This window comes from Globicephala melas, chromosome 5 (assembly GCF_963455315.2).
Source record: "Globicephala melas chromosome 5, mGloMel1.2, whole genome shotgun sequence".
Classification (NCBI taxonomy): Eukaryota; Metazoa; Chordata; class Mammalia; order Artiodactyla; family Delphinidae; genus Globicephala; species Globicephala melas.
In genome coordinates this window covers 116,116,877-116,139,563 of record NC_083318.1, presented here as the reverse complement: position 1 = coordinate 116,139,563, position 22,687 = coordinate 116,116,877, and positions in this window count along the sequence as shown.

Here is a 22,687-nt window from a genome sequence, read left to right as displayed (position 1 = left end):
CTCTGTGGGAACCATGGTTACTGCTATGTGAGGTGGCCATTAGATAACCAGAAATAAACACTGTTCTGGAGTTGACTTGTTGGAAGGGGAAACAGACACAGTTTTCTGCCTTCTGTTGCTGGGGTGACATTGCTGTTGTTTCTTTGGATTTCTAAGAGGAAAAAGTAGCCTGATTCTTCTCTTTTTTTTTAATATTTAAAAAATTTTATTGAAGTATAGTTGATTTATAGTGTTGTGTTAATTACTGCTGTACAGCAAAGTGACTCAGTTATACATACATGTATATTCTTTTTCATGTTCTTTTCCATTATGATTTGTCACAAGATATTGAATATATCAGTAAGACCTTGTTATTTATCCATCCTATATATAATATTTTGCCTCTGCTAATCCCAAACTCCCATCCTTCCCTCCCCTAGACCCTTCCCCTTGGCAACCACAAGTCTATTCTCTATATCTGTGAGTCTGTTTCTGTTTCATAGATATGTTGATTTGTATCATATTTTAGATTCCACATATAAGTGATATTTGTCTTTCTCTTTCTGACTTACTTCACTTAGTATAATAATCTCTAGGTCTATCCATGTTGCTGCAGATGACATTATTTCATTTGATTCTTTTAAACTAGGATTTGAATGAGGTAAAATTTGTTAAGTTGTTGAAATATCATATACACACTGGCTGCTAACATTACAACAAACAGATATACATCTTAATATGAAAAAAATAGTTTTTAAGACTACAGCACATTAAAAAAATAGGATCACATTCCTCCTAAGGTGTACAGACTAAGTTATCTTATTGATGAACTAGGAAACAAAATCCTTCTGTTTCACCCTTTTTTGAAATATTTCTCTTTCAACTTTCAAGAAGTATTTTTGCAGAGTCACCACACATTTCAATCACACCCAAAAACATGTTTCATGAGATACGGGTAATGGTATGCCAAAATGTCTCTGGTGTTCAGTTTTGAAATAGAGCTCTCGCTTAAAGATATTCAGCAAGAACCCACAAACACTGGTAGCATTTTACTTTTAAACTAGTGGCACTAGTTCTTAAACAACAACAGGAAGAAAGAAACTATTGAATATTGTTGCCCATTTTTTTCTGAACTTGTTCATTTATGCACCTGTACTTCTGATTTGTTCAGAGTAAACAGGCTACGTTTTCTACCTTTTCACTTAAAAAGTAATTTATACACACATTTTCACATGGAAACAGAGTCAACATACTTGTAACTTTTTATGGCTATGGAACAGTCTATTTTGTTAAGATACTAACAAGAAAAATATGACTGACATACAGACAGTACTGAGTTGTTGGACATTTGTGCTATTTTCTTTATTCATGTTATTAGCCATTGCTATGAGTATATGTTATTTTGTAATAAATTACAAGATAATAAATTACAAATTGCTCTTCTATTTTTTATTGGAGTACCTTCTTCAAAATGGAAATACTGAGCCAAAATGTATGGGCAAATTTGTAAATTTGGGGATACATTTTTCTACTGTTTCTGAGTCAATTTAGAGAGTTATACTGATAATGTATGTGTTCTTATCCTTATGCCTTATCTATTTTCATCAACAAATGGTTTTCCTACATTAATAATTCTATCAGTATAATGGTTAAATTGAATGAATAAGACTCACAGAAGAAAATTAAAAATAACTTTAGTTATGTCTCCTGTGTCATTTAAAATGTATTCTGTGGAACTGGTTCTTCCACTGTTCTTCTGTCAAAACCTGGGTAGACTCCATTACTATTCTGGTCACTATTAAGTAATACAAATAGTCCTCCAGTTAGTAATTAAAATATCTATACCATATGACCCAGCAATTCCACTACTAGGTATATATCCGAAAAAACCAGAAACACTAATTCAAAAAGATACATGCACCCCAGTGTTCATAGCAACATTATTTACAATCACTAAGATATGGAAGTGAACTAAGTGTCCATCAGTAGATGAATGGATAAAGAAGATGTGGTGTATATATACAATGGAACACTATTCAGCCATAAAAAAGAACAAAACTTTGCCATTTGCAGCAACATGGATGGACTTGGAAATAAGTTGGACAGAGAAAGACAGATACTATATGATATCACTTATATGTGGAATCTAAAAAATACAACAGACTAGTGAATACACCAAAAAAAGAGAAGCAGACTAACAGACAGAAGAAAATAGTGGTTATCAGTGTGGGGGAGGGGCAATATAAGGGTGGGGGAGTGGGAGTTACTAACTATTGGGTGTAAGATAGGCTACAGGGATATATTGTACAGCATGAGAAGTACAGCCAGTATTTTCTAACAACTGTAAATGGAGGGTAACCTTTAAAAATTGTATAAAAACTAAAAAAAAATTTTTTTAATTTATACCAATGCAATAATCAAAATTTCCATTCTGATTTTAAATTAATATTTTTACTCCTTCTCCCACCTAAGATCAGGAAAGAGATGGTCAAATTCCTTCCCTCACCCCACCTAGAGCTTTCACTCCTCTTCCTGCATCTTGCTACCCAAAGTTTCTGACCCCTCTCTCATACGAACACAGTAAGGGAAAAATTGGGTAAGGGGGTAGGAAAGTTCTGACTAGACCAATATCTTCACAGCGGCCCAGCTTTCTACTCTTGGCAGAGATTTCCATTCAAATCTTTCTTTTGTAGGTGCTTTTGTGGGTTCTGCAAAACGTTCCCATCACTGGAGACCGCTCACCTACTATTCTCTTGGCTTCTGTAAATCCATCTTTGTCTCAGTTGGTTGTCTCCATCTTCTTCAGTCCTAAGGTATCTGGCAGCACTTCTACTTTCTATTTAAAGCTAGTCCCTCCTCTAGGAATTCATGTCTGATATGCCCAACAGTCCCCCACAACCCAGAACCCATAGAAAGCCCATAGGAAAGTCTTTTTCCCATTGGCCCCTCCCCACCAAATTTAGGAATGCTTGTCATCCCCAGCATCATTACCTGTCCTGGCTGCACTGTCGGAGCAGGACTGGGGCATCTATTGTTTAGATTCCCAAGTGAGAGTCAGACTTCTGTAGTGTTCAGAGGACACAAGCGCTCCCTTGGTGCTGACCACCCTATGCACTTCATTTTGAATAAATCTCAAGACATTTTTGCAAGGTGGTTATTCTCACCCTCACATTACGATAAGGAAACAGAAATTATGTGAATAAATAAGCAAGCGTTCAAACTCTGGCTCCAAGATCGATTCTCTTTCCATATCATGCCATGTGAAACTTTCAAGATATCACTATGTATAATGGCATTTTAAATATTAAGAAAAGCGTCATGAAATAAGTGAGTTTTATCAAGCCTCACAGGAATTACAAAAACGAATGAAAAGTCCCTGCTTTCAATGACACCCAGTTAAGTAGGGGATGGAACCCAAATAATAGTACAAGCAACACATGAGAATTCAGAGCACTTGTTTAAAGCTAGAGGCTGAAAATCTTTTATCAGTTGCCAGTAGACATAGTCCAGCTAAATAGAGCTGAGGGCACAGATTCATTAGAACTGTGTTGACATAATAAGAGGCTTATGCATGATACTGGGCAGAATTTTGTACTGATTTTTGTTTAATTGACATTTGGCTCTTAGGAGTTTCTTGTATGAAATTTGCAAAATTTGATAAGACAAATGCTGAGAATAAATCGGAAGGCTCTCCCTCAATTACTATTATGGGTATCATTACAATAACCCTTTAACCACGTCATTCCTCGCCTCCCCATGTTCTGCCTTCAAGCATCTCTCCCTTTTCTCCATTCATTTTCTCCCTACTGTAGACCCTTTGCTCACACTTAGGCAAACAAACACCCAGGCCTGAAGGATGATGTTTTCTAATCAGCTTCCCTCCCACCCCCACTCCAGTCCCAAAGTTTAAAAAATTCTAAGTGAACCATTCATAGGGGCATGATGACCTCATAGGTAAGATTTCTTTTCTATAATCTTATGATGATTTAATTATAAAAATATGAAGAGTAAAGGCCATTTTTTCCCCACAAATATTAAATTTAAATGTGAAAAATCCTTTGATAGAAGTACAGAGAAATTGAGGAAGAGTTGAAGGAGGTTAAAGCAATTCCTATTTCAGTTATTCTCTGGACTCTCTTGCCCTGGTAGAGATGGCACAGTCACTCTGATCGCTTATTGCCTTTGAGTCGTAAATTACTTTAGAGACAAGGTTAGTCTCATGTTCTCTCTTGGTTCAACATTTTGTTTTTATTTAAAAAATACATTTAAAGTTGGCTTGATGCTTGGGTCATTCTTTTGATTAATTTAACCCAATAATACTGTTAAAACTACTTTTAAATACATATACCAACAGAAATATGTTGTTCTTATTCTTTATTTTTATATAATCAATTTAGTATAAGAATACTCTCTGAACATACAAGTAGGTTAAGATTTAGATTTTTTTAACTTATTAAAAAGTAAATCTACATTCCCAGGCTCAAATATGTACATAATACTATTTACTTAATTATTACACAACAATGAAAAGCTATATGGATTTTTGTTCATTTGGAAATAGAACATCACAAGAAGGTACTTTGTTTTTACATTGCTTTTCAAGTTTTACTGTAAATGAGTGATAACTGTATAGTCACAAAGCCTTAGTCTCTTGTATCCAGAAATTTCTTTTAGATTATTTAAACCAGTTTCCAAAACTTTACTAATAAGAGAAACCAGGACTGGACAGATTAAAGAATTTAATTGACAATACAGAATACCCTTTTAATATATTTACCTGCATGTTAAATTTGCACATTTTGTTGCATTTACAGAGTTATTAGGAAGAAAAAGTCATTAATTCTTTCTCAGGATACTCTGCCCACTGACATAACTAACTCTCCCAGTCGAACACAATGCATCAGTCAGTGCCCTGAACGAGTTAATGCTCTAGACTATCAGACAGTTATTTTAAATGAGCCATTTACACATGTGTAACACCTCACTTTTTTAATGGGAAAAATCTTTTGTGTTGATTTATGCATTATAGGATGAAAGTAGGTGTCATTTTATACATCTATGTCTATGTCCATATCTTTATGTGTATGTACATATGTGTATGTATGTATATGTGTATGTATGTATGTATGATGCAAGGCATTTCCAAGCACAAGCTTTATTAGTGTGACTAAAACATCATCATCATTAGTGTAATACATACCCTGCCTGTTCAGCAATGAAGGAAATAATAGCATTTCACTGTCCTCTTAATTTATTCAAAACAATGAAAATAGACTTGGAAGTTTAGAATGAGAAGAGAACTTAGATTTTATCTAGATGTTACAAGCCTTTCATTTGACAGCACAATCATTAAAATACAAAAGAATAGAATGTCAGTCTTAAAGAATTGTGGACGAAGCCAACTAAAGTTTTGGATAAGAATTCCAAGTTACTTAATTACAAAAATTATGCTAACACACAAAAACAAGCATGAAAGAAAATATTTGTCACTGGACTCATTACAATGAAATTTTCATCCTGCAATTGTACAACTTTGGAAGGTATACAATTTATTGGGTTTTTTTTACATGCTCATTTTTCACTTGACCAAAATTTACATGTTTATTTTTCACTTGACTGAAGTCTTGTCTTTGAGTTCTTCCAAAACTTGGCTTGGTGAACAGATTCTCATCGGTGACTATACTGTAGAAGGATTATAGAGAAAAACAAAACAAAACAGTAGTATAAAACATAGTTATATTTAAATACAACACGAAATTAATGCATAAAAATATTTCAGGATTCTATATTCTATCAGAGTTGTCCTGGAATACAATTGTTAAGAAATGAAAGGAATTTCTTTTCATATTAGCTCTATTAGAGTTATGTGTAATGAAAAAAAATTTCTTAGGAAATCTATTGTAAAAACCTTAGGTAAGGAACAAACATAATCACTCTTTCTAGTTTCTGCAGAGATGAGCAACTAAGAGAGAACTTGTGTAGGGGTAGAATATAGTGGGAAGGCCGTAAATGATAAGTGAGTTGAATTACAGATGTGTGTTTGAATTTAAGACAAGTAGTCTGTAATCTCTTTTAGGAATAATTTTTTTTTCTTAGACATAAGCAAGGGCAGGTCTGTACAGAAACTCACTGGTAGATTCCTCTCTGATTCTAGCATGTGAAAGAAGGGCTGATCTCCTGCACCAAATCTGACGTTCCAACTTTCTTGGCTGGTAGGTTGGATTTATGTTACTTCCGCAGACTGTGCGAAAGGGATGGGATGAACTTTTACTGTTATGGACGCAGAGCATTCTTCACAGTTTCCTTCTATTGGGGGAATTATAGGAACTGTGCAGCTCAAAATTCTCCCATAAAAAATGGGCTGGCAGGGGTCACATGTGGCCGCCACTGTGGGCAGCTAACTCAGATTCACTTATTCTCATTTCCCACCAACCATTAATCGTGTGCAAGTTCAAGGAGGTTAAAGCAATTCATGCTTTATACCCTACCATTTCTAGTTCTCATTGAGATGGTACGATCACTGTAATCTCTTATTGCCTTTGACTTGTAAGTTACTTTAGAGCAGTATTCTACAAAAGTAGGGCTAAAACAGTTTTTTGGAATCTTAGTGTTTCCCAAAATTTCCTGTGAGGTGCGGGGATTAGATTTTATAACCTATTTTGTTAGAGCAGACAGATAGCTAGATAAGAGAAGAGAAAGGGAAGCACAGGCCAAACGGCAGGAAACCATACAGCTTGTAAACAAGGGGGTCTTTGGGCAGACAAAAAAACCCAGGACTGACAGGAAACCACACATTTTGGGGTAACAGGTGTCCAGGAGGCAGACAAAGAAAGGTGGGAAAAGTCAGGAATCTCCAGTGTCCAAACGTAACCTTTTGCTCATTATGCCCTCATTACAATAAAATTAGCCTTGCAGATAAAATGTTGCCACCATGCACCGATGCTGTGACACTTCTGATCAAGGCTAAATAAGGACAAAAATCTCTCCTCTCCTTGGAAAGGTGGAGCTGGGATGAAAATCAGGGAATACAACCCCAAACTTTTCCCTCCCCAGTGAATATTCTGCCTATTCATTTTTGTACCCATATAACCGGATTGCTAAAGGAATTCAGGGCAGCTACTCACCTGAGTCTGCCCGCTCTCCCCTTGATAGCACACTATCGCTTAATAAATCCTCACTTTATTTTCTTGACCTCCGTGTCTCGTATCTGAATTCTTTCTGCGATGAGACAAGAACCTACTCTCCAGTAACAATTTCATTAACTTACTAAGACACATTTAATAACTTCATTTGCACAAATATGGGGAAATGAATTGAGCCTAAAATCTGATTCATCTGACTTCCCATTGCCTTTACAAATATTTGAGAAATGAATGGCGAACTGAGGCATTAATCTTGCTAATGTGGAAATGCACCCAATTCCTTAACTACACCATATCCTGTCTTCTTTTATGCTTTTGCTCAAGCTCCCCTTTTGCTTAGAACTGACTTTCCCCCAGAAATGTTTCTGTGTCCCCTAAGACTGCCCTCTGGTGATTTCATTTCCAGAAGCTTTTGCTACCTGCCCCGGCCTTTTTTAGATGCTAACGCCTCTGCTACCTTAAAACTTGTTCCCTACAATGACCACAGTCTGTTTCCCCAACTAGATTCTCAGCTTCTAGAGGACAGAGATTCCTATTGGTATATCTAATGCGAGTGTGGTGCCCAGCCCACAGTAAGCATGTGGTAAATAACTAACAAGGATATATTAATGCACTTTGATGGATTAAATTGTCCCAAACTTTTGTGGGCTATTCCACAGAGAGGCTCAAGATTGTATGGGGAAAAAAAAAGCAAAAAAAAAAAGCAGACAAAACACTAAACACTAAATTTGTCATCAAAATAAATCAGTAGTTAAAAGCATATAGAAATTTAGGTAACAACAACAACAAAAAGGTTTTTTTTTTTTTTTTTTTTTTGCGGTACACGGGCCTCTCACTGTTGTGGCCTCTCCCGTTGCAGAGCACAGGCTCCGGACGCGCAGGCCCAGCGGCCATGGCTCACGGGCCCAGCCGCTCCGCGGCATGTGGGATCTTCCCGGACCGGGGCACGAACCCGTGTTCCCTACATCGGCAGGCGGACTCTCAACCACTGTGCCACCAGGGAAGCCCCAAAAAGGTTTTGACTGGCAAATTCTCCATTTTAAAAGCAGCTTCAAAACATTTTTTTTAAACAATGCAGAATGTAGATAAAATAAATACTTAACGCGTATTTGTTCTAGCTGCAAGTCCTATAAGGAAGTAACCTTAGTAAATGAAGTGAATCCGTTACATGACTCAAAACTTTTGTTGTTTTAAGTATCTGCAGATTGGGTTTTATTAATCCTGTTAGCTGAGAATTACATGTAGGCCATTCAGCCTACCGAGCATGAATTTCCTAGGACTAAACAATTATGTAACGAGAATCGTTAAGCTTTAAGAAGCTATAAGATAATGTGATGAGGCTAGTTCTGCATACAGGTTATGTGGTTGGGGGTAGAAGTTTAAAACTCTCTATTTTTTGTGACCCCAAAGTCCTAGCAAGTCCTTTGAAGATAGGTGTTAGGTATAGGGTTGAAACTGGAATCTAGAAATTTACAGCCCTTGTTAATTCTGGGAAAAACTTCAATCGATTTTGTAGAAGGCAGAATCAGTTCCCTTTTGCTTGAGCATTTAAAGCCCATTCCAGGGCTTCCCTGGTGGCGCTGTGGTTGAGAGTCCGCCTGCCGATGTAGGGACACGGGTTCATGCCCCGGTCTGGGAAGATCCCACATGCCGCGGAGCGGCCGGGCCTGTGAGTCATGGCCGCTGAGCCGGCGCGTCCGGAGCCTGTGCTCCGCAATGGGAGAGGCCACAACAGTGAGAGGCCCGCGTACCGCAAAAAAAAAAAGCCCGTTCCACAGAGACTTGTTCTTGGTGGACATATCCCCAAATAGATGTCACTTGCATTTATGTCTGAAGCAAATTTTAATAGAACTATATACTCAATTAGTAAGATTATACAACAGGCCATATTTAATAAAATTGGCTGGGTATTTAAACACATAGAGGCAGCAACTACTACACAGCTCTTATGAATTGCTCTCATGCTGGTATGGATGCTCCAGCATTGTTAGAGTTTACTTTTTTTTCTTTTCTGCAAGAGAGTACTAATATCTGGATGTTTTTAAATGTAAAAATCTCACACTTTTTAAGGTTGGCATGAGTGCTCTTTTTGGAAAGAGTATTGGGTGAGTCGATACTATTCTGGGTGAGCAAGATACACCATTTTCCCCATGTTCGTGTCCCCCTTTGCGCCTGGGAGTGGAAATGAGAACAGAGCCAAGTGACTGGCCATTTGTGCAAAAGTCATTTGGAAATGAAGCCTGCACTATTTATAATATAAACAGGCCATAGGTACTTACTATGGCCAAGCACTGTTCTAGGTGCTTTACTTGTGCTGGTTCATTTAATCCTCATGAAACTCTGTGAGATGAAGGCCATCATCATGTCCATGTTAAATTATCTCCACATTCACTATCATCATCTCCACATGAATAGCTGGCTCAGCTGATAGCTATTACACAGCTGATAAGTGTTGGAGTATGTATTCAAATCCAGGTCTGGCTCCAGATACGGGACTATTAAACTATACCCACTGGAGGGTCTCCTATACACAACTTTGCAGTTTGAAAAATAAGAAGTACACAAATAACTTGGTTTTTACTTTACTTATCATATTTGTTTTACTTTTTTCTTTTTTAAAGATACATTATGCCTAAGGGAGAATTTCAATATGCTGCAGATAAACATTCACAAAAAAAATTCTTACAGAGGAGGCATTGATAAAATAGAATATAAATGAATCCTAATTGGATGCACCCTTCCTAACTCAGAAAGAAGTAAGTCATTAACTTACTTCCCTTTCAAAAACACAAAAGGCAATAAAAATATTAGCACCAACCTGTTTCTCCTATTTTTACAGAAGTTAAAGGATCGCTTGTTCCAAGAGTTGGATTTCTCTATGAATAAAAACCAGAATAATGTTAATACCACAGTTTTATAAACTTAGACACAATAAAGAAAAATACCTCAGATTAAAAATATGTATTTTTTTGGCTAAAGTTTGTTTTCTTTCGATTAAACTTCACTTTGCAGAGTTCTTTTGTGGGAGAAGTCGTTATTTTGTAGATATTTACAAACTTTGATTTAAACTTGTATTTGTATTTCTAAACAGTATTTGTTATTTCTGTAGGTGAATTATTACCCCAAACCTTGACTCTGTCATATTTCCCTGCTGTAATGAAAAGCCAAAATGGAAATTTTTAAAAAAGAGATAAGTTCTTTTAGTCATATTAACCATGACCCAATTCTTCTATATCCATATAGATTTTCTCTGAATTTGACCAACTAAGTATGTCATTGACTTTTTCAGATTTTAGATCATCAACCAAGAGAGAAGACAACTAAGTTTAAGTTTGCCATCTATGCCCAAACCCAAGGAGATTACTTTTTCCCCAACATTTAAACTGCAAACGAGGGGTCATCTCCCATTCAAGTCGTTACAAAATCTTTCATATTAGAGTAGATACTCTCAATTACTTTGCTTTTATTAAGAAAGTATTATTTAGAGAAGATACGTTGACATGGAGTCATGCTAATCAATCATAGATTTGTATGATTATCAAAATCACCTAATAAAAATAGTTAAAAAAGAAAAGGGCAAAGGAACTTTATGTAGATTTACTGTCAAACTTGTTATAGGCCTGCCATTGCAATATTGTTATCTATCTAAACAAACCTTTTTAAAAGAATATATAGTGTTTATAGTATGGAGATCACAAAGAGAGGTAAAAAATAGTGTGAATAAGAACTCAATTGTACCATTCTTTTGTGACTAGGGACTTAATGATCTATGATTATAGTTCCAATTACTAGCATTATAATCACACACACCAATGTGTGTCCGAACTGTCTTATAAAGAAAGTTACAGTAAAGGTCGTGTGCTTTGGACTCTGTCATACAGACTCAAAATTAATTTTAGGGGTGAAAAAAAATCACTCATGCTGGAAGAGTCATAGGTGGAGTTTGAAAAATCTGTCTCAGGAAATACGAGAATTAAAAAAAGCAAACGTTTTAAACATGCATAAATATATCATGTTATTTTAAATATTTTTCATACACAAATTAAACTATATACTATAATTAGAAATTTGACTATTTCATCCATATCCATCAAAATATATTAAATCAAGTTAGACAAAAAGTTTGGAGGATCTTTCATTGGAAGAGGGGGATAGATTTATATTGGGGGTTTCTTTATAGGGCAAGTGCGAAAAAAAAAAATTCTGTTAGAGTAATGCAGTGACTTCTATGTGTCCAGTTGAAAAAGATGAGTTTTACGCAGTTTTCTCTTTGAGTTTAGTTGAACGCAGAGGACTAAACCCTCCTAGAGCTTAAAATTTACACCAGCATTTACAGCAAAATTAAAAACTGAGTCCTCACCTTTATCAGCAGGCCAATAAGCTGAGCACTTATGAGGATAATTCCAATGATAACAGCCATCACAGAATAAATAATGACTGTTATTACTGTGAGAGAAAAATAAAGCAGCAAATTACAAAAGTGTGAAGTAAATGACATAGCAATTGAAAAGTAAAGCAGGTAAAATCAGGGTAATATCACTTTGTCTTTTTTATAGAACGTACATTAATAAACTTTTATGTATATTTTAGTTTTTCAAAAATTAGGTTTTTCACAGTAACCACGTGGGAAACTGGGACTTTAAGTGGTAAAATCTTTTGTCCAAGGTCACACAACTAACGACAGTACCAAGACCCAGGGGTTTCAACTCCAAGTCCGGTGGAGTTTATAGGACCTCAGAGGTTTAATTACGGATAAGAGCTATGTGGACCTTCTACCCAATAAGGGAGAAACCACAGACTCTTTCATAGTTTCAGTGATATGGGAGAAAATAATGTCTTGATGTATAAAAGAGTATTGGACAGATCATAGAATCAAAAATTTGGAAGGAACCTGGTATAATCACGTTGTAAAAGGAAAAGAGGTCTAATGAGTTCAAGTTACACTAGGTGAGATAACTAGTTAGAAGTAGACTGGTAACTACTATCCAGCTCACCTATATTCTAAGCCTCTGTTCCCTCTACAGTATCCTTATGTGTAGTCTATAATAAAATCACTAAAAATCTTTTTCAAATCTTTTACACGTTGGGAGTGAAACAGAATTTAAGTTAGAGGTACTCTCACATATTCACGGCATATTTGCAGTGCTTCCAAATGAAGTATATAGAACTGAGGGCAAGACATACAGGGAAAAGAGCGTATTTATTTGGCTAGTTTATATTTAAAAGCCTTATTAGTGGTAAAAAAGTAAAAGTGGCTTTTCCTATCACTGGTATTGTCCAGCCTTCTTCTCCACTTAGCTTTAATTTATGGGATAGTGACTCAGTTATACAATCCATTTTTCTGGTGTGAGTATGGACACAGGCCAAGTGGGAAGGGAGGCCTAGAGATGCAGAGTAGTAAATAAGCACATAAATGAACCAGAGCCAAAGCGACAGCAGCACCTAAGTGGGGAAGCGACAGTCCCCAGATAGAGAGGATTGGGAAGATAGCTCCAAATTGGTAGCGCAGGGCCCAGAACAAATCCGGATGGAGACACGAATGGTCTGTATTTATTCTGGATTGGTGCCAATTAAGTAGATGATTTTTAAGCCCCTTGCTTTCTTTATAGTAGGGAGGGAGAAGTTCCAGCGTTTTATAAGCTCTAGACTTTTCTCAAGTACCCATAGTTACTTAGAAAGCTAAAAAAATATCTAACTTAAAAGAAAAATGATGATCAAATTATGTATTCCTGTTTCCAAAATGTTTAAGGAAATTATAGATGCCTATTTTAATTTTGAAAAGAGCATATTTTGTTTGCCTTTATAATTTTGTGTGACTAAAGTCAATAACATATACTCTCTTGTTTTTAAAATAAACTAGTGGTTACCAGTGGGGAGAGGGAAGGAGGACAGTCAATATTGGGGTAGGAGAGTAAGAGGTACAAACTATCATGTATAAAATAAGCTACCAGGATATACTGTACAGCACAGGGAATATAGCCAATATTTTACAATAACTATAAATGGAGTATGACTTTTAAAAATTGTGAATCACTGTATAGTACACCTGTAACTTATATAATATCGTACAGCAATTATACTTCAATTAAAGAAAACAGCAAAAAAAGAAAATAAACATAGAAAATAAAATTGACATTTCTATTTTCATAGGCATTTAAAACTAGCAAAACAAAATTTTAAATGGAATGATCATCATTCCACGTCAAATATTACCATACCTGGTTGTGAGAAATTGTGTGGATATCTTTGTCTTGCGGCTAAAAGGATAGCGTTTCAAAATAAAGTTAGAAAACATAAGGCATGTTTTAAAAATACCATTTTGGAATCAGACTGTCTAGTGGATTTCTTTTTCTTAACCGTGCTTAGAGAGCTAATGTTCAACTTTCAGCAGTGAGCTAGTAAAATGTATGAGGTAATGTCAGTCTTAACATTAGTAATTCCAATATCTACTTTCAACTACCCAACAAGTTTTCATGAATCAGAAATTAGTAAACCATCTCATGAACTAAAGGGAAGGGTGTGAAAAAGTGTTGGAAGAACCATCCGTGGACTTCCACAAGAAGCAGTGCATTTTTAAAAAATGTAAAAACGGTGATCAGAAAGGAGACGTATTGACCCATCATCCTGCATGGACATCAGTCCAACCCCAAAAGAGGCCATGTTGCTATCAATTTTCCAGATTTATGCCACAGCCACCATGAGGATCCAAACCCTTACTGTGTCTCAGCTAAGTTTTTGCCAGCAGTCCCACTGGATTCCCTTTCTGTAGAAGTTTCTAATACGGTTGCTTTAAGGCTCCGCTGGAGTTAACCTCCCCCTTATCAGTCCACAGCTAATATTTCTTTTTCTGCTGTCTCCAAATGTCATTTCATGTCAAGAAGCTGCCTTACTACTGTAGCCACACAATTTTCTTGAATTTAAATATTATGAATAACATATCACACTATGTTGTATGACATACAAATCAAGGACTTGGTTATATTTGGTCATTCTTTAGCACTTATGCATAAAGGTTAACTGGGCTTGTCTTCTCTATCTTTGTGGCAGTTGATAGTTGTGGCTGATGTATGAGCTCTGGAATAAAACAGATAGGGTTTCAGTCATCTGTATGCCTCTTACTCATTGTGTGGCCTTGCTAAGTTACTTAGTTTCTCTGTGCTTCAGTATTCTCTTGGCAAATGAAGATTATAATACCCATCTCTTTGAGTTCCTATGAGGATAAGACCAGCTAATGCATGAAAACACTTAGTACAATGCCCCACCCACCATGCCATTCTTTATTCATAGGATTCAAGGCATGTAGCACCATGTGTGTCTGGAGTTGACCCATCAATGCTTTCTGGTTTGACACTAACATGTTGGCTTCACACTGCAATCACTTTGAAAATTAGATTGTTTAACTGGACCCAGAAACCTAATAATTAGTTCCAAGCACTCAGCCTAATTTTCCTCTCTTGCTCTCTGTCCTTCTGAAAATCCATTGCTTCCATTTATCTCAGTGTATTTTTTCAATGATTCTATTAGCTAATGATCCGGTAGCCACGCTAAGTCTTCTTTGAGGCTTTATTTTAAATCCAGAGGACCCTGCCTAAACCCCACCTACAAAAGACCCTCTCCCCTTCTACTTTCAACCTGCTCTTGTAAAGTCATCTTCTTCTCCCTAGAAAAATAACCAGAGAGAGAGTGAATGCCACCTGACCGTTCTTATCTCAGCACCCAGATGGCTTATATTTTACTGGGCGCTTATGATGTGCCAGGCTCTGAGCCAAGCAATTTTACACACATTTTCTTATTTAATCCTTAGAGAACACTGTGAGATAAGTATAATGAGTCCCATTTTAAAATTAAGAAGACAGAGGCCCTTTGGGGAACTCAGGGTTCAACTCACTCAGGGTCAGCACCTGGGACAGGGCCAAGCCCTTCCCTGAGTCCAGCTGGGTTTAACCACAAGCCCCCCCCCCCTCACCACTGCACTACTGGATCCCTTTTATCTGGCCCACTATTTCATGGTCACATTCGTTGTTTATGTGTTTTGCTAGATTGTTTTAATTGTTTTAACCCACAGTATTTTTTCAGTGTGACAGTCCAGAAGTGAGAATTCCTCTGTGGGAGGGACTGTGTCTACTTTGCTTCCATTTCTCAGTCTTTGTCACAGTTTCCCCACAGTGGTAGGTCCCATTAAATAGAGTTGCACCATAACAGTGACTTCAGAGCAACTGCTTTAAAATATGAACAAACCTTCTTCCTTTTCTGTAGTAGGTACAGGCGTACTAGGAGGGGTTTTCTTTGGACCACTAGGAGTGGTTGATATTGAGCCGTTGGTGGAAAGCGAAGCTGTACAAGAGAGAAATTGAGAAAGGAATCAAGAATGAGGCGATGAGTGGACCAGAGAGCGTGTCACAAAAGACAAATTTATCCCACATCTCTCCCAATGGCAGCTCCAGAATTTGTACATCACAGGGCCTTACAGAGGAGGAAAGTGAGCCTTGATTTCCTCATCTGTAAAATGATAATACCTGCCTCAAAATGACATTGTGAGGACTAAGTTAAATATATATATATGTGTGTGTATTCACACACTCATCAGTTAGTACAGTACTTGGCATGTAATGGACATTACATTCAGCTTGGCTATTATTATTGATCTTATAAGGGGGGCGACTTGAAGCTGCATCTGCATACCATTTTACATAACTTTGTAAAACTGTCCATGTTAAAGAAAGATGGAGACTCACAGCAGTTATACAAAGACTGAAGTTCTGCCCCATGCCTCCACCTCCCCAGTACGATCCTATTTCCCCAGTAAAAACTAAAACAAAGACACTATTAAATTTAGTTTTCTTCTAGCTTCATAGAGGATGAGTCAGTTCTAAGGTTCTCCATCCATTCTCTCTTTCAAAAGTAGAATTTCCGAGCTCTAATAGAATTGTAGGAAATGCTGGCTCTGATCTAAGATTACTGGCTAAGGATCCAGATAACCAAGTGATGTAATGAATTCTAGGTCATGGTTATTCTTTACCCCAAACATATATGCACACAAATACAAATACAGAACATGTATTCTCATGTATCGTTTAAGATCTCATTGAATACATAATAAATTGGTTTTTATAATTAAGCAATTATCCATTTATTTCAAAATAAGTTTTATAAATTTATAAATTCTTTTATGAAGTTTTATAAATTAAAGAAGATTTTTATTGTAAAAGCAATAGATTGAATAAATTAAACTTGGAAAATACAAGAAAGGGCAAAGAAAAATACAAAAGTCATCTATCATTCCACCACCCAGAGACAGATACTTTAAACATCTTGGTATATAATCATCTGAACTTTTAGCTATTGCATCTAAATACGGAATAATTGTGTTTAAATATGTAAATAGCATTTAAAACATATATACCATGAACATATACTCTATATTTTGAATACTCTTCTATTACAAGATTTTTAATGACTGCATAGTATTCCATTGTATGAATACTGTAGTTTATTTATGAATCTCTGACTTTGAACATTCATATTATTTTTACTCTTATGAGAGTTAATACCATTCTGAGACAAACATCAGTGCACTAAACTCTGCAGAGGTATCTCTGCTCATTCTTTTGAGACACTTTAGTGAAGGAACTGGTACCCAAGTATGATAGTATGGGGGTGGAAGGACCCCTGCAAACACTTCTCAGGACAGCATCACCCTAGCTTCTCAGCTAAGTGCTCAAGGTTTCCTGGAGAATCCACAAAGAACTGAAAATGCCTTTGGCACTTCTGCTCAGTTTACTGAAAGACAGATTTCCAAGGCCTGCCTCTTTCTACCAGCTGCCAGCTACTCAGTTCACCCTCAGATTGTTGAGGCAAGAACTCACTGTCCGAAATATTTTCTCCTCTCCTATAAATCCTATTTTCACCTTGTTCCTTGACTTATCATACTGCTTGATTCATTACTTGTAATGTAAACAGTTGCCACACAAATTAGGCAAATGGTGTGACAAATAACTTGTATCTCTAAGTTATCCTTCAACATTCAGGGATGGTGGTGTAAAAGATAATATAAGAAGAAGAGTGTTTTTTAAATTGTTGTATACTTGATTTTAAATGTTTTAAGTATCCAGCAAAGGAATTCAGTTACACATATATCCATCTGTCTATTCTTTTTCAGATTCTTTTCTGTTATAGGTTATTACAAGATATTGAGTATAGCTCCCTGTGCTATACAGTAGGTCCTTGTTGTTCATCTATTTTGTATATTGTAGTGTGTATCTGTTAAGAACAAGTGTTTTTAAACAATAACCAGATGACAGGAATTTTGAGGTTTCATCAAATACCCAGATTAAAATTATGGAAAGAAATATTTTCATTAGGAATCAATGAAAGTATGTAAAAATTATAAAAAAGGATACGTAATGAACAAAAATCATCTATTTCTCTTAGTTAGTGTTACATCTTCTTTACATCTTTCAGTTCAGTGTCATTCATTCACATTTAGGGCACACGTTTATAACCCCTTGTGGATACCAATGAGCTTTTCTGAAACAAGTGTCCTGGGCTCCTAGATCCCAGGGCTGGCACATTTTGAATTCCTCAGCACTAGAACAGGGCTCTGTACATAATAGGTATTCAGTGAAATACTAACAATTGTAAATGTTTGGCCAGTTTCTTTTCTGGTTTAAAAATTTTTCTTCCAGTTTTATTGAGATATAATTGACATACAGCAATGTATTGTTTGGCCAATTTCTTATAAAGAAACACATAAGTGAGTTTCCAGATTGCATCTAAAATGAACATAACAATGAATTAAACAAGTCACATGACAAAGTGGCATGCACAGAATGAGTGTAAGGATAGTGGAAACCTGCATCTACAGAAGACCAACAAAATATTTTTGAGATTTCGATCACACACAATTTTACAACTAGAAGAAAAGAAATCCCGAAGTGAAAAAACAAAACCATACCAAATTTAAAGTTTTTAAGTGGTAAATGAGTTAAAAAGTTAAAAGTTTAACCGAAGCCATCTAGGAGTTTTGTTTGTTTGTTTGTTTTTTGCGGTACGTGGGCCTCTCACTGTTGTGGCCTCTCCTGTTGCGGAACACAGGCTCTGGACGCGCAGGCTCAGCGGCCATGGCTCACGGGCCCAGCCGCTCCGCGGCATGTGGGATCTTCCTGGACCAGGGCACGAACCCGCATCCCCTGCATCAGCAGGGAGACTCTCAACCACTGTGCCACCAGGGAAGCCCTAGGAGTTTTGATTGAGTGCAAAGATGGCCCTCCTCCAGGCTTCCTGACTGTCTGAGTCAGGATTTGTAGGGGTTAGTTAGGGAGGTGTGTTCTGTCTATGGGACAGTGCCCCCTCCTGTTTGTGAACACCCTCAAGACCCTGCGTGACCCAGCCCCCCGTCGCCCCATCCTCATTGCTTGCCACTCCAATTTCCTCTTGTGGTCCAGCCATGCTGTCATCTCTTGGTTCCTCAAATGAGCCATACTCTTCTCCATGCCCAGACCTGTGTGCCTGTTCTTCCCTTTGCCTGAAATATCCTCTCGTGGCCCTAACTTGCCTAGTTATCTGCTTTTCAGGTCCCAGTTCAAGGCCATTTTCTTTCTTTCTCTTTTTTTTAAACTTTTAATTTTATATTGGAGTTTAGTTGATTAACAATGTTGTGGTAGTTTCACGTGTACAGCAAAGTGATTCAGTTATACATATACATATATCTATTCTTTTTCAAACTGTTTTCCCATTTAGGTTGTTGCATAATATTGGGAGATCTTCTCTGATCTCCCCTACTTAGATTTAGACTAAAAACTCCGCAAAGTTCCCAGTGCTTGGCATGGTGTGGTAAAGCTCAATGAAATCTTATGATAGACTGTTAGAATCCAGATGTGTTCCATAGGCCTTGATGGTGTGGATGAAAAAAGTTTCTGCCATATCAGTAAACAAAGGATATTGCAGCATCAAGCTGTCAGCCACTGCAGCTGCCCCAGACTGTGCACCCTGAGGGGATTCAGGATGGAGGAAAGCGGGCTACTGGCCCTAGACAGTTAAGGTACAGATCAAAGGAATGATTTCAATGGGCCCTGACTCTTGCATCTTCCCACACATGGAGAAGCACTAAATTTATTAACTTGAGGTGTCTGGTTTTCTTTAATTAACAGTAATCTTTTGATATTCTGACTACTTGGTTTTTACTGTAAAACTGCTACATATCTTGGCTCTTCCTTTACCTCTTCGGAGCAGTCCCTCAGAGCGACCTGAAAGGCTGTCTTCTGGGCTTAAGTCCTCAGAAATTCCGCCGAATAAAACATAATTCTCAACTTTTAGGTTGTGCATTTTCTTCAGCCGACAATGGTTCCTAGGCACCTTGGGTATTTATTCTCTTGTTCGTTTATTTACAAGAGTGTGTAGGCTTGTCTCTTTTGTACTAGGAAATACAATGAATTAATAAATAATTCATGGTCTTTCCATCAAGGAAATTCCAGCTTAGTCAAGAGGTAAAAATTTAATCTAAGTGTAATGAAGTATTTTAGGGGATGGTGAAGTGAGGGCACAGGAGACAGTGGTCAGTTCTGTCTGAAAAAGGAGGAGGTGGAAAGACCTCATGGAGAGGTTTTCTGAACCCACCTTGAAGGAAGTCTAGGGTTTCACCCGGCCAACCATGTGGACATTTAGGTACAGAGTCAGCAGGGTCAGCGATGTCCTGGCCCTTGAGACATCCTGGCAGTTTGGAGGAACTACAAGAATCTGTGTGGCTACAGCATATGGTGTGAGAAGCAGTGAAGGCAGTGAAGTTCCATTTGTTGTGGGCCATGGCATGGAATTTCCATGGGCCAAGGCAGTTGGAAAGACGATGAAGGGTTTGAACCAGACTTTCATTTGGGGAGGATCACCGTCCATAGCATGAAGGATGATGTGGGAAAAACAAACAAAAAAACCATGCCCAGAACTCTTTAGAAGAGGATCCCATCTTGTGTTCAATAGTGGTCAAGATATGCAGTCCTTTTGAAAACAGGACACTCCTCCTTACAGAGGGTCCTTATCACTTGTCAGCATTGCCTTTGGTGGAGAAGGCCTCTATAGATTAAGGGCTTAAAGGGACAGAAAATTACAGCAAAAAAAGAATATGAATAATTTTAAACAAAGTGAGAGAAGGGGAAAACAGAATTTGCTAGGGATAATCAAAGTCTGTAACATTTTTGCTATCAAAATGAGAAAATGCTTAAGGAGAGAGAGATCATTAAAATTAGTTTTGAACTTTAGCAAAACAATTTTAACCCTCTAGGAAAGAGATAGACTTCTTTCTTCTCTACCAGCTACTCCTCAAGGGAAAGGACCATTTGGTGGAAATTTTGTTCTGAAGAAGCAGAGGCTGGAGTCCCAAGCCTCTAAATTGTAGTCAGAACTCAGGAATATCTAACATTGAAGGCAACAAGTTGTTGAGAGGAACAATGTCCTTGAGGCAATTTCCAAAAATTGCACATGCTTTATCCAAGTTCCATTGGTGAGTGTCACATGCTATAAAAACTGATTGGTGGCCAAATGGATTTGAGGCTGAAATTTTCCATGTATGTTCTTAGAAATACCTGCTTTAATTCTCCAGGTTTAGTTTCTCTGATACAATTTCTTACTAAAGTCACCTAAAACCACCAGCACAGTAAATAAATAAATACTAACTTGCAGTCAGTAAATAAATGACCTAAGAAGAACTTGATAAAAAATGTTTTTTAACATCATTGGCTTAACAATCTAATTTCTGTAGCTGATCTGTGAAATGACCTTTGTCATAGTTATTCTTCCATTTTCTGAAAAAAATAGATAACCTTATAAGTGTTTTGATACGAATACCCATGCTTGGTTAGTGGTATGAAAAGGGCTCAGAGACCTCAAAGTCCAGAGTTCACAATCAGTGTCAGCTTGAAAGAACACGGGCTCTGATCACACAGACAAACTTTTAATTAAATTTTATTCTAACATAAATTCATATGGAACAATTTAAAGAATTTTATCCATCACCTCAAATTAAATAAACCAGCCCCTAATTGGAAAATGTCGCTTAGGAGAAACAAAAGGAATATCTCTTTATACATCCTCAGATGCTTGAGCTCCTTTCACAATTCAAGAGAAGGAACCCCAGATCCCACAAAACATATCTCCAACAACCACCAAGAATGTTCTAGTGCTACATCGATAGCAATAGAGCTCACATTTATTTTACTCTCCCAGGTTCCTAAGGCCCTAATTGGCTAATGGGCAAACGGGGATATATTTAGTCATGCGAAGTTGCAAACTTTCTACGAATAAGCAGATTTTAAACAGGGCTTTTTACAACATAGTCTTCAGTTGGGCCAACTAGGTAGAAAGATTCCAAGGAAATGTGTAGCCATTAAGCAACAGACACGGTTTGCCTGAACCTCATAGAGGCTGGATAACAGGAAGGGTTTCTCTCCTGTGTAGCCATTAAGCAACAGACACGGTTTGCCTGAACCTCATAGAGGCTGGATTACAGGAAGGGTTTCTCTCCTGTGTAGCCATTAAGCAACAGACACGGTTTGCCTGAACCTCATAGAGGCTGGATAACAGGAAGGGTTTCTCTCCTGCTTCTTTTCCTCTTGTGCTCTAGGTCCCTCCTTTTCTGTTGCTAAATCAGCTTTCAATCTGTCTGCCTTGTTCGCTGAATAAAGGTCAATTTCAATATTGTCCTAATTAATTCAGAATGTACTTTTACATTTTACCTTACAAAGACTTTTGGATTATTTAATCCAACTTACTTTATAGAAAAGAAATTTGAAAATTAAATGATTAGCTCAGTTTAACACAGCAGGTAAGGAACAAAACAGAGAACAAATTCTGCTGCTTTCCTATAATATACCCACTTTCCAGATCTCTGCCTGGTTGAGATCTTGTCAGCAAGATTTTTGATGTTTTAGCATATTAGCTGGTGAACATTGGGGTGCATTGTACACACAAAAAAAGGCAACTAAAGTCCTTGAGATTCCCAGACATCCTAAGGGCCAGAATTGTTATAATAATCACGTAGTCTTCATCTTGATGATTTTTTCACACCAATATATTGTACTACTTCCATTATATCTCTTAGCTCTCAGTGTCCTCTTGCTATAGCCACTAAGAAAAACTGTTTTCTGCTCTAGCAATACTGACCTGAGAGTCTTTTCCTTAATCCCTTTACTTCTGTTGCAGGAACACATCCAGACTATACCTGAAAAATTCCCCCTCTCTCCCCAAGAGAAGCATATTTACCTTGTGGTATCATTGAAGACATTCCAGCATCTGGCCACCCAGGAACAGATGGGTCTTGGGCCATCACTGCACATCTCCTTAGCTGCACTGGGCTCTCAAAACTTACTCTGAAGTTCTTGCCCCGTGCCTACTTGCAATGAATCACTGGCTGAAGCTTGAAGGATGGGTGGAGTATTCGGTAGAAATGTGGAGGAGGAGGAATTAAGGTAAAGAAATAACGTGGGCTAAAATATGGAGAAAGAAAGAGTACAAGGTGCATTTCTGTGGAGGCTCGGGGGCAGCTGGCAGGCCAAGGTTGGCAAACCTCTCAGACCTAC